Here is a 13,496-nt window from a genome sequence, read left to right on the forward strand (position 1 = left end):
CAAATTCAGTAAGATGGAGATGATTTCTATCTGCCTTCTTAAAGCTAATCAGCCCTCAGTGGAAGGCATGCAACATGAATAAGAAATCTCTTAGAGGAGTTCCCGTCACGGCGCAGGGGAAACGAATCTGACTAGGAACCATGAGGTTGCAGGTTCAATCCCTGGCCTTGCTCAGTGGGTTAAGGATCTGGTGTTGCTGTGGCTGTGGCAGAGGCCAGCAACTGTAGCTCTGATTAGACCCCTATCCTGGGAACCTCCATATGCCGCAGGGGTGGCCCTAAAAAAAAAAGCGAAAAAACAAAAACAAAAAATAAACAAAAAGAAGTCTCTTAGTACAGTTGGATCAGTTCTTTGAGAGAGATCCAGATAAATAAGGGTATCTTTTCAGGGGTGGAGGGAAATAAGGATGGTGATAGAACCATCCTCATAAAGCCATTATGACAAAAATCATATGAAGAAATGTTGAAGGAACTGGGAATATTTAGCCAGGAGAAAAAGGTCTCAGGAGGGATAGGTTAGCTGCCATCACCTATTTGTCACATGCCGATGCTCTTAGAGTCACTATCTTCTTAAGGATTAGATTTGGAACCTGTGTGGTTCAGAATCAAAAGATGGATTCAGAAAAAGCGAGAAAGGTTGGGCAGCCCTTCCTGGGAGTCACATTTTTTAATATTTTAAAAAATATTTAGAACTGTCTGAGGATGGAATGGACTATCTGAGGAAACGTGTACCTAGACAGGGTGACCTTTGAGCCACGAAGCATGCGCTCAAAACCAACCTCATGAGCCAAAGCGGAATCCTTCAGTCCATTCCTTCAGTTTATCCATCCGAGGCTCTCTCAACTTCCTGTGCTTCAGAATCATCCCAACACTGGAAGCACCAAGAACAGTGACCAGCACAGGGGAAAGTGGCCAAAGGCCAAGGACCCACAGAGGCTTTAAAGGGCCAAATAATGGACAACCTAACACACAGGGGGAACTCACTATTTTGCTACTGAATTAAACATGCTCTAAGCCCCTTCTCTCCTATTCTCATGGTGAACAATATGTTCAATATGCATTTGTCAGCGAGCCATCAAAAAAATTATACTTTTTAAATTATTCAAAGAGTTTAAAGCTGAAAGTCATCTTCAGATTAAGTTAGCCTAGCCTTCCGACAATCAGAAAGCCGGATTTCTGTAAATTGAAGTGGCTTGCCCAATGCCGAGATCAGCTCAGCAGGATGGGGCTGAAGAACAGGTGCTGTGGAACTTAAGGAAAAAACCAACCCAAAACAAAACACCAACACAAAGCAAAACACAGAGACAGAAAAGGTGGGAACGGGGGAACTCAAGGTCTCTGGAACCAAGAGCCCCGCCTCAAGAAACCACATCGCTTTTATATTATTCTTTTGATGCGCTCACATGAGGAGGGGCTGTGGGTGGATGATCAAGCAAGAAGATTGGAAAAACATGTCTCACAGCCCAAGACCATAAAGCTTTAGGGGCAGAACTGAGCCTTTTTATTCCCAACTTTTTTTTACAGTGACAATGTGCTCTCACAGAAGGAGAAGCTTTAAAATGGTACACGCACAACTAGTTTCCCAGCCTGTGGCAATCTGGACAAGTTGCTTAGCTTTTCTGAGCTCCAGTTTCCTTCCCGTAAGGTGGGAACAGTAACTGCTTCAGAGGTTCTACCACAGATTTCTTTATTTCTCTATCTATCTGTGACCTACATCACAGCTCACAGCAACGCTGGATCCTTAACCCACTGAGCGATCAAACCCACGTCCTCATGGACACTAGTTGGGTTCATTAACCTCTGAGGGAATGGCCCCAAAGCAGTTAACAGAGTTAGTATATGGAGACTGCCTCCAGAGATACTTTTTTTCTCCCATTTCTAAGTCTTTCTTGCTGGGTCGTTTCCCAAGTCTTCCAGCTGATATTACTTCCATAAATTTAATGAGAACGGGATTTTTTCCCAAATCACATGACTGAGAATGACACACACGTGTTTGAAATCATTTCAACATAAATAATTTTTAAACGAAAGATAAAACTCCTACTACCACCCGTTGTTTTTCTTCCATTCCAAAGCTCTACCACACAGCAATTAGATGAAGTTTTTTAACCCACATGCATCTTAAACAACACATTAGCAACTTTCCAACCCCTCTCTAGAGAAAGCCGTTTGTGATTCCTCTTTCATTTGTTGAACAAACAACACAAAGGGGAACTGGACCCAGGCTCAGACCTCAAAAGTACCTTGGTTTGCATAATAAATGTATGGTCACCCTACCTTAACCACCAATTAAGACAAAGGTCAAGTGCTAAATTAGAAAAGTCCCAACAGAGGGGGAAGTGATTGAGTCTTTCCTATCCAAAATAGCACAAAGGGGAGTTCCCCTCTTGGCTCAGAGGTAATGAACCTGACTAGTATCTATGAGGACTCAGGTTCAATCCCTGGTCTCACTCAGTGGGTTAAGGATCCAGCATTGCTGTGAGCTGTGGTGTAGATCAGAGATACGGCTCAGATTCTGGCATTGTGGTGGCTATGGCATAGGCCAGCAGCTGTAGCTCCGATTAGACCATTATTCTGGAAACTTCCATATGCCTCAGGCCCTAAAAAGAAAAATACAAAATAAAAAAATACTCCAGCTGTACTCCAGCTGTGAAGAAATCCCAATTTTTTTAAATTTCTTTTCACAATGAGTTAATGCTGTGGATTTTTTCTTTTAATGTTTTGGAAGACATCTCCACTACTAACTAAGCAGATATACATTCTGCTTCATCTGATAAAATGACAAGGTCTTGGTCAGCTATAGCTCTGATAAGCAGAGATGATCCCCGCCTGCATTAGTCTGTAAATTTATGAAAAGCTATGTTTTGACCTTTAAATAATCTGTGGACAGTTCCCACAAGGGCAAAGGGGAACAAAAATGACATTATCCGGCAAGAACTTTTCAGATCAGAATTAATATGTAAGGTAGGAATGTGAGGATAAATCCAAAGCAACTTCTCCTCCCTCAGACTTCAGCATAAAATTAATTCTCCCACTTATATAATAAGTATTTATTGAGTTCCCCTGAAGCAGTTATCCTTTTAGAAGCCAGGGGTACTATGGTGAATGAACTAGATGAGGCCCTTGCTCTCACTGTATTTACAGCCTAGTGGGGAAGATAAGCATGATCAAATGATGGTAATAAATACAGTGACTTCTCTGGCAGGGAGAACACGCAGAGGGGCATTCAGCGCGGGCTATGAGGCAGGGGCCTTCCCAGGAGAAGTTACATGGCAGCTGAGACCTGACATTCAAACCAGAATTCACAATGCCAATTGAGTTGGGATGTCTTCCAGGCAGAAGAAACAATATGTGTAATTGCCTGAAGGTCAGAAATTCCAAAAACCTAGAATTTAGAGTCCAGGAAGGTTGGAATGAAGCAGGAAAAGTAAAACCGAGAGGCATACTCACACCCCAGATGCCATGCGAACACAAGCAGCACACACTCTGCAGCCTTCAAGGGCCTGCGCGTAGGGAAGACCTTTGCAATAAGGTTCACGTGGCTGCTTTCCTTGGCTGTTTCTGATGCACAATCACCTCTCTGGAGATTAACTGGCTTGGGGCAAAGCTGTTTTTCTAGCCAGGGCTTGTCTTTGGCACCTTCTCTCTTCCCTATTCAAGCCATTTTTTTTTTTTTTTTTTGCTGATATAATAGCAGAAATAATTAATGATCATGAAATACTGATTTCTGAGAGACAGCAGTGAACGATAGTTGGGAGCGAGATCTTAATTCTCAGCTCGGGGATTGAACCTGGGCAGCCTGGGTGAAATCCAGGAATCCTAGTAACTAGACCAGCTAGAGGCTCGAAGAATTGCCCTGATTCTTGCCCCTTGTTGGAAGCAAGAATATTTCAAGGAAGCAAAGACTGTAAAACCAGGTGCAGAGTTTATTGTTAGAAACATAGTACAACATGCGGGAGGGCACACAGAGAGGCAGTCTATTTATCTAAGGCAGAAGTAATGCAGTAATATACACCCCAAAGAGTGAGTGGGGGTGTGGTTGTTCCCCTCAATGAGGAGCACCCCAGAAAGATTATTTATATCACTTATACGGGGCAGTTCTTCAAGGACTTTATTTTTCTTTGGCCAATTATCTTGTTTTATCTTTCACACCTGACCAGACCCAGGACCCTCCCTGATCTGTGCATTTTTAGCCAAGATGGATTCCAGAGCAAAGCATGGCAGGAAAGTTACCCACACTTATTATGGCCTGGCATCCCCTCCCTTCCTGAGCCAAAGGGGTCTCTCTGTACATGCTCAGTTGGGGGTTTCCCTGACCTGGAGGATGGGAAGTATGTGACCTCTTGGTCTTTTGTCCAAGCAGGGCTTAGCCCCTCTTTTGATCTTGTCATTACCATGTTTAACAAGTTCACGGAGTTCCCGTTGTGGCTCAGCAGAAACAAATCTGACTAGTATATATACATGAGGCCACAGGTTCAATCCCTGGCCTCGCTCAGTGGGTTAAGGATCTGGCATTGCCATGAGCTATGGTGCAGATGTGGCTCAGATCTGGCATTGCTGTGACTGTGGCATAGGCCGTCAGCTACAGCTCCAATTCATCCCCTAGCCTGGGAACCTCCATATGTCATGAGTGTGGCCCTAAAAAGAAAAAAAAAAAAAAGTTCATAGGAGATAAGTACCAGTTATTTGCCTTGTGTCTGTGGCTATTTCTACCTTGAAGTATAGATAAAAAACTGGTTGTAAATGTTTATCTGGGAGCCCACCTATCTCCTGCTTTAGGAAGCAGAAACAAGAGGCTCTCCCAGAGCCCGTCTATCTCCTGCCTCATTACTTCATATGAGCCTGGCATTCTTGCAAGTGCCTTGTAGGTATAGTTTAATCAGGCCTCAAATATAACCCTAACAGGTGTTATCCCTATTTTACAAATAAGGGAACTAGGCTTTACATGCATTAGCTGACTAAATTTCCCAAGGTTGCAGAGCAAATAAATGGTGGAACTGACATTAGAACCTAGTTCTCCCTGAGGTGGAAGCTCACCCTCTTAATCATCCTGGTGGTTCTCTACCTCAGGGTGGCTGGTTTGTATCCCTTTTCCTGCAGAGCCTTGCTTTCAGGCATCACTTAGACGGTGAATTACAGGAGGTCCTTCTGGGTCCGACACACAGGAGATATTCGAAGTGCTAATGGTTAACTAAAGTATTAACCAACAGAGTTAAGATACATGAACTGTGAGTTACACAGAGAACTCTTTAAGACTGCAAAAGCCTTCGAGGCCCAAGGGAACTGTTCTTTTTTAGAAAGAGTCCTGGCCTTGATATATGGAATGGTAGCCATGGCAGCCCCTTAAATCACACCATGGAAACAATTAACTACCTTCCTGTTGTTGCTACACTGCTTCCTCTTGGGTGATGCTTCTCAGGCCTTAACAGAAACCCACACCACCACCACCACTTTCTTCCCCTATGTCTTATGAATCAGGGTATTTTACAGAGGAGCAAAATGAGGCCTTTTGCCAAACTGCAGCTGCAATAGTGGCTTAAGAGGTAGGAATTTCCAACCCTAGTCAGAAGGGAAATTTAGAATACTCTCATGCTTTCAGTGTTCTGCCTCCTCCGTAATCTATGGAACATGTCTTTTTTTTTTTTTTTTTTTTTTTTTCAACTGGATGGTCAGCCCACTCAGTATGGCTGTTCTCTGTACATCCCCTGCTCGACCAGTGCCCTATTCGCCTACACCCTATACACAGAACTGACCTTCCAATGTAGGCCCCAGCTAGTGAAGGGGCAGTGAGGCGCATGCTCCTTGCTGGTTTCCCTGGTAACTAATGAGCCAACCTAGCGTAATTCCCCCTATAACTGGCAACCCCACCACCTCCCCAGTGAAGACTGATGCCATGTCCCGCTCACCCTCGGCAGCATCCAATAAGGTGTTGCTTTGGGACCGCGCTCCTTAGATGTGTAAGCTCCTCCATCCGTTAAAACATTGATGTCTCTGTTGCTGACTCTGGGCTCTTCTTTTTGTCTTGAAGCTGGGCTGAGCACCAGCCTTGTAGTGCTACAGGCTGCAGCCCAACATAAACAGACACGACTAGTGGTATGATCTTGGAAAAACATATTTCACCTGTTGGAGCCTCATTTTCTTCTTCTGTTAGGAAAAAAGAGGCTCAAAAAAGGTCATTTCTAGGAGTTCCCACTGTGGCACGAGGGGATTGGTGGCAACTCTGCAGCACCAGGACGCAGATTCAATCCCTGGGCTGGCACAGTGGGTTAAATGATCTAATGTTGCTGCAGCCGTGGTGTAGCTTGCACTGCAGCTCAGATCTGATCCCTGGCCTAGGAACTCCACATGCCATGGGGCAGCAAAAAATAAATAAATAAATAAAATAAAAGGTTATCTCTAAAGATCACTCCAGGTCAATAACTCTAAGATAAACATGCTGCATTTAAGGCTTTTAAAAAAATTATTTTATTGAAATAAAGCTGGTTTTCAGTGTAGTCGTCATTTCTACTGTACATCAAAGTGATTCAGATTTACATAAATGTGTATATATATATTCTTTTTTACTTTTAATTTTAAAGTATAATTGTGTTGTGTCAATTTCTGCTGTACAGCAGAGTGACACAGTCATACAGACGTGTGTGTGTGAACAGATACACATACATTCTTTTTCTCTTATTATCTTCTATCATCTTCCTTAAAGATTTCATTATATGCATCTAGACCGCGTTTCAGGTGGAAAGGAACCTGGGAGGTCTTCTAAGCTGACCCTGCTGGACAGTCTTGCTGGTGCTCTCCTTGTCCGTAGCATAAAAAATACTCAAATGCTTGCCGCTATTGATCCATCTTTCCTCAGATGCGTTAACCGTCTCGGATGTTATCTCTGGCACGTTTTTGCCAAGGCCTAGTTACATAACTCCAAGCCAAGAAGCTCACACTTCTGGAGGCAGCTCATTTGTTTTTCAGGCCCCTGTAACTGCTACTGGCTTGCCCTTATACTGAGCCAATATCCACTCCTTGTCATTGTACACACCAGGAGACAATACTTTAGGCCACAGGAGAGGTGATAGGCAAAAACCAGTGTGGGATTTCACAAGCCCTAGAGTGACAAGGGTGCTTAAAAGTCTTCTGTGAGCTTCTGTCAGATATGTAAAAATACGCTATGTGAGGAGGGAAGACAAAAATACTGACCTTGTGAACAAAAGGAAAGAGGGTGCCAGGGAAGCAGGCTTCCCTGTGAACAGGGAGAGTGTTCATGCTTCTTTACAAATAAAGACGAAAGGGGCCAAGGTCCAAACCCTAAATGACCCACGGGTTCTTTCAGTAATAAACCTCAAATGAATCACGGCCTCCATCCAGGCTCCAAGGCAGACATGACGGTGAAACATGGGCCCCAGGAGGAAGGGTCGTGCCTCCCCAGACAAGTGTGGAGTCATCCAAACACAGCGCCCCTGTGCTCTGATGAAAAGCCTTGCTGGTCACTCTCTACGAGGGGCAGCCCATTCACTGCCCAGGTGCCCTGGGAGAAGGCACCAAGGCCTCATCTGAAAAGAGAGGTTGTAAGGAGAGGGCCAGGTAGTGCGGCCGCCTGCCAGGGGTCGAGGGGTGGGCTCAACGGTTTTATCTTTTTGGCCCCTTTTTGTCCTGTGAAGGCATGAGATATTTCTGGTTGTACATAAGGAAAGCCTCTGATTGGCTACAAGCTTGAGCACTTCTCTTCACCTCCACAGTTTAGTAGGCACAATGTCTCCCACCAAAAGTGGGCAGGGCGATGCCACACAGGTCCTCCGGGGGCTTATATCTACTCATTATTTTCTCTTTCTTGGATGCTCTGCTCCTAAAAGTCTGAGAAGGCAATATGTAACCTTCCCTTCCCAAATCATGTCCCCGAGCACATGGTCTTGGGAAAGGCAACACTGCTGAGGAGCACCTGGGAACCCCACGCTTTTGCAGCACCCCTCTAGGGTCTTTTATGGTTCTGAGCCAATACCTGGTCCAGACCTAGTGACAGAGCAAGAAGGTTCCAGAGATTATAAGTCACCCAGAAGACCCATTACCTATTTCCGATTACCCCAGGATTCTTGGGGCTTCTTAAACAGTCCACCTTCATGGCATATTTCTCTGTGTTTTAGGGTGAACTTTCCCAGAGTCTACACTGGACCTGACACGACCCCCTAAAAAGAGTTCCCAGGGGCCTCGGAACCAGAGAACAGGTCAGGGGAGCACGGCCTGTAAAAGTGGCCCCTGAACAAGCCACTTAGCTTGTTGGTGTCAGAGGATGGGAGGATACGTTATAGCTAACCCTCATAAATCTCCAGTCTCCCATGTTTACACCCCTTACATAGATTTTTGTCTTTATTTTTGAAATATATTTGGACTTGTTGATTTTTTTAAAAAGGAGCGTCAATGTAAACATTTGTAGCAACACACTGATCTTTGCCTTTTGCTTTGTTTGATTTGATTTGATTTGATTGTGGTAAAAACACTTAAGATCTAGCTCCTTAACACTTTTTTTTCCCTGAGCCCAAGGCATGTGGAAGTTCCTGGGCCAGTGATCCCACCTGCAGCACAGTTGTAACCAGAGACACAGCAGCAACAACTCTGGATCCTTAACCTGCTGAGCCATAAGGGAACTCCTCCTTAACAAATTTTTTTTTGTTGACTACAGGTGCAACAGTTTACTTCAGATCTCGAGAACTTACTCATTTTGTTTAACTGAAACCTTACCTCCATTGATTAGCAGCTCCCCACTTTCCCCTCCCCTTGGCCCCTGGAAACCACGATTTTATTTGCATCTAACCTGCATGTGCCACGGGTGTGGCCCTAGAAAAGACAAAAAAAAAAAAAAAAAGAATTTGACTACTTTGTAACCATGTATAAGTGGATCATACAGTATTTGTCTTTGTGTGACTAACATAATCCTCTTAGTATAATGTCCTCAAAGTTTGTCCATTTCATCACATATTACAGAATTTCCTTCTTCTTAAGGCTGAAGAGTATTTCATTGTGTACATGCCACATCTTCTGTATCCTTCCGTCAATAGACATTTAGGTTGTTTTCACATCTTGGCTCTTGTGAATCGTGCCACAATGAACAAGGGACTGCTAACATCTCTGCAAGATCCTGATTTCAACTTCTTTGGATAAATACCTAGACGTGGGACTGCTGGATCACAAGGTTGTTCTATTTTTTATTTTTTGAGGAACTTCTATACTGTTTCGCATTCCTACCTACACAGTGAACAAGAATCCTAATTTCTCCTCATCTTCACCAACACTTGTCTTTTGGGTTTTGTTGTGTTTTTGTTTTTGTTTTTGTTTTATAATTGTCCAGACAAGAGTGAGGTGATGTCTCATTGTGGTTTTGATTTCCCTGATGATTGGTGATGCTGAACACTTTTTCATATGCCTCTGGGCTACTTTTATGTCTTCTTTGGAGAAATGTCTATTCAAGTGTTTAAATCTGAGTCATTTCAGATATAATATTTTGGATATATTTCTTAATTTGATTTGTGCCAACAAGAACCAAAAGTAATACTTGATTGAAACAAAACAACTAATTGGCTTGTGCCCAATACTCCTATCTTTTCCCCACCCTCCTTGATGGCAACACCCAGAAAGCCGCAGAGACTGGCACTTGCACTGGTCCAGATGGGTCAGGGCAGACCCTATCTGGACAGTCCAGGCAATCCTGATGCCTTCTGGATTGATGACTTCAGGTAGAATTGATACACAAGTGTTCATCCGTCACTAAAAACTGGCTGAGGTGCTTAGTAATTGCAGTAAAGACTTTAGCTTTTATAGATCCATTTTGACCCTTGTCAAATCTTCCCAGCTATTTTAGGTCTTAGGATTTGCATTTAGAACCACAGGGAATGGACAAACTGTGCTCATAGGATAATGTCCAACTTTACATCCTATAATTTTGCGTATGTGACTGTGGTAAGTAACAATACCAGTCTTTCTACAATGCAGACAGCCTAGGGGGAAAAAAAACCACTCCTTTATTTCCTGTACATTTTTATTCACTTTAGTTTTGGAATACCGCAGGACCCAGAGTTTGGTCTTAGTACTAGTAGAAATATCACTGAAAACCCACTGATTACCCTAAGTGCATGCACATTAGTAAATTGGTATTATTTCTGGTAACGGAAGAAAACCATTTCTTCCTTGTGACTTTCATGAATTATACAATTTATGTACTGTATCATTTTTCTGACTTTCCAAATAAATTCAACCACGTGCTCTACCACCAAAGTTCATTAATAGTGTATGACGTTAACTCCATTAAAGGCATTGTAATTCATCATTCTCAGCCAGGTATTCCAAATGATTCCAAATATAAAAAGAGTAAGGGAGCTCCCATTGTGGCTCAGGAGTAACAAACCAGACTAGATCCATGAAGATGCAGGTTTGACCCTTGGCCTCGCTCAGTGGGTTAAGGATCTGTCATTGCTGTGGCTGTGGCTGTGGCCAGCAGCTACAGCTCTGATGCGACTCCTAGCCTGGGAACTTCCATATACCACAGGTGTGGCCCTAAAAGGCAAAAATAAATAAGTAGTTATTATTTTTCCAATTTAGTATATAAATTTCCCACTAATCACACATCACCGCTTTTTTCTATTTTTACACTCATTCTCTCTTCTCTGATCCATGTTCCATATGCTGCTTTTCTGTTTCTTTTCCAATAACCTTTTGTTTCTGACAGTTTCAACTCCCTTCCATTCATCCGCATTGCCTTATTCTTCCTGACTAAGCTCTGCTGCCCTGTTCTCCTTTGTGCTCCCTGGGTTCAGTGCATCACTTCCTCCACCTTCCTCCCCACCCCCCTCCCTCCTCGTCCTCCCTTCCCCAGAGCTCCTTTGTCTTCTATGCCCTAGGGGCTTCAAGAAGGCGGTGAGGAGCTGCCTTCTGGTCAAGGCCAATGATCCAACAGCTCTTCAAGCTGCAGGCGACTTGTAACACTCAAGCAAGAAAGAGAAGCCCAGAGAAAATGCCCTGCCACTCGCCTTCCTGCAGTGTCAGTGTTCTGGAAATGCGAGAGGGATTAATTGTACCTCGCGTTTGAATGGACTTGACGCATTCGCCAAATTTGTCATCCGTCTCCCAGAGTGGATGTGGAAGGACTTTTCCCTTCTGATGGGGTTTGGGATTTATTAATGTTGTGTTTTTTCGTCTCTGTTTGTTTGTTTGCTTACCAAGAAAGCAGTGTCCTTCCTTTGTGCCTTGCTTGGCCCATCTGCCTTGCTGGGAGATTTTGTCATGTTTGTTTAATCTTCCATAGTGGAGTCAGGGTTCGTCTCTGCCTGGAGGCACCACCCTGGAGGGAGGGTGTCAGGAGACACGTGGGTCACAGTCACAGACACAGCCGTGCCAGTAGGCCTGACAGGGCATTTCCCAGGCACTGTATCTCACCAATCAGCATGCACTTCTGAGCATTTAATAGCTCTCAGAGATGGGGGGGGGGGCGATTTTGAAGAGGATACAGGGACTTTTTTTTTTTTTTTAATCTTTTTAGGGCTTCACCTGCAGCATACAGAGGTTCCCAGGCTAGGGGCTGAATCAGAGCTGCAGATGCCAGCCTACGCCACAGCCACAGGAATGCCAGATCTGAGCCATGTCTGCAACCCAGATCTGATTGAGGGTCGAACCTGTGTCCTCATGGATACCAGTCAGGGTCTTAACCTACTGAGCCCTGACAGAAACTCCAATACAGGGATTTACTAGATGTTTTCACTGCCCTCCAGGAGGCAGCAGCATAGGTGAGGTAACAAGACTAAAGCAAACCAAAGATCTTAACTAAGCAAGACCAGGTGTGATTTAGTGAGGAGACATTGTAAGAGCAACTGGGATTGAGCTAAAGGCCAAAGCAGCATTGCCTGAGATAAACAGATCCTCTGGCCGGGAAGGGGGTAGCATTAGATAAGCAGCTCACAGGGTCTGGAGGATTCTAGGCCATGATTGTGGCCCTTATTTCACAACCTGCTTGGGTGCCCTGGGGTCTCTCCTCGGACTTTTTTTCTCCGCCATCTGCATTCTTCTCCATGGCTGTAATTTCTAGCCGTTGAATATAGGTATCAATAGTATGCACAGCTTCTCAATGATTCCAGGGGGCCACAGACTTTGAGAACCACTGATTGAATGGTTTTAACCTCATGATCCTTCCCTGAACTTTGCCTCAATTTTTTCACTGGAGGTTAAAGATTGGTGACTCTAAATCTATAATCCCCTCTCTCTGTATTTAAAAAAAAAAAGCAAAAAAGAGTTGCTGTCATATCTCAGTGGTAATGAACCAAATTAGTGTCCATGAGATGCAGATTTGATCTCTGGCCTTGCTCAGCGGGTGAAGGATCTAGCGTTGCCCTGAGCTGTGGTGTAGGTCATGGATGTGGCTTGGATCCCATGCTAATGTGGCGATAGGCCGGCAGCTGCAGCTCTGATTCAATCCCTAACCTGGGAACACAGAGAGAAATATTGATGTTAAATAGAGCCATTTGAGAATTCACACAAAGGCAAAGCGGGTGGAACCCACTGAGATCTGATGAACTGGCCAAGTTCCAGAAAGGCGAGGTTTAAACGGTCCCATAGAAAGCAGCACAAGTCTAGAATGAAGTGCGAAGTTATCTGATGCGAAGCACCTACTTAACTTCCGTGAAGTCTAGCATGGCCTGCCTTAATCAAGGAGTGCCACCACCTATGTAGGAGAGAAATTCTGCACCGCGGTGGGAACTCCTTGGATATCTTTCTTTTTCAAGCACAGCTTTAATGAGATAGAATTTATGTACCATAAAATTCACCTTCTTAAAATGTACAACTCAGAGGGTTTTTTCAGTCTGTTGGAAAAATAGCCCAACCATCAACATTCATTCCATAACACTGACGTCACCCAAAAGAAACCCCACACCCATTAACTGTCACTCCCTGCCCCTTGAACTGCACCCCCTGCCCCAGCCCCTGGCAACCACAAATCTACCTTCTGTCTCTATAGATTTGCCTCTTCTGGACACTTCACATAAATAAAAATCATACAATAAGTGGCCTTTTCTGACCAGATTCTTTCACTTAGCATAACATGTTCAAAGTGTGTCTATAGGGTAGCATATAGTAAAAAAGCATTATCTTCCTTATTTAAAACAAAACAAAATGTCTAGTAAGCTCCTGACAGAAAGATGTCCCCTGTCCCCTGCTCTCCTTTTCTTTCCTCCCTCCTTTCCCTCTCTCTTATGAAAGAAAAATAACAGTTTACCTGCTCTGGGTTCTTCTGGTCTTAGCCCATCTTAACTAGCAGTTGGATATCTTTTGATGGACCATTTTTTTTTTTTTAACCTACCGCAGTCTCAGGAGGAGACAGGACATCTGGGGAGTCAGAGTGTGGTTATCCTCGTCTTCATTCTTTTTCTCTCTTCTCCTAAATGTTATTAATATTAGCTCTTCTTCTATACCCTATTGGAGATAGAGCTCTCTCTCTCTCTATGTATATATAGAAAATGCATACACACA

The sequence above is a fragment of the Sus scrofa genome, chromosome 9 (genome assembly GCF_000003025.6).
Source record: "Sus scrofa isolate TJ Tabasco breed Duroc chromosome 9, Sscrofa11.1, whole genome shotgun sequence".
NCBI classification, from domain to species: Eukaryota; Metazoa; Chordata; class Mammalia; order Artiodactyla; family Suidae; genus Sus; species Sus scrofa.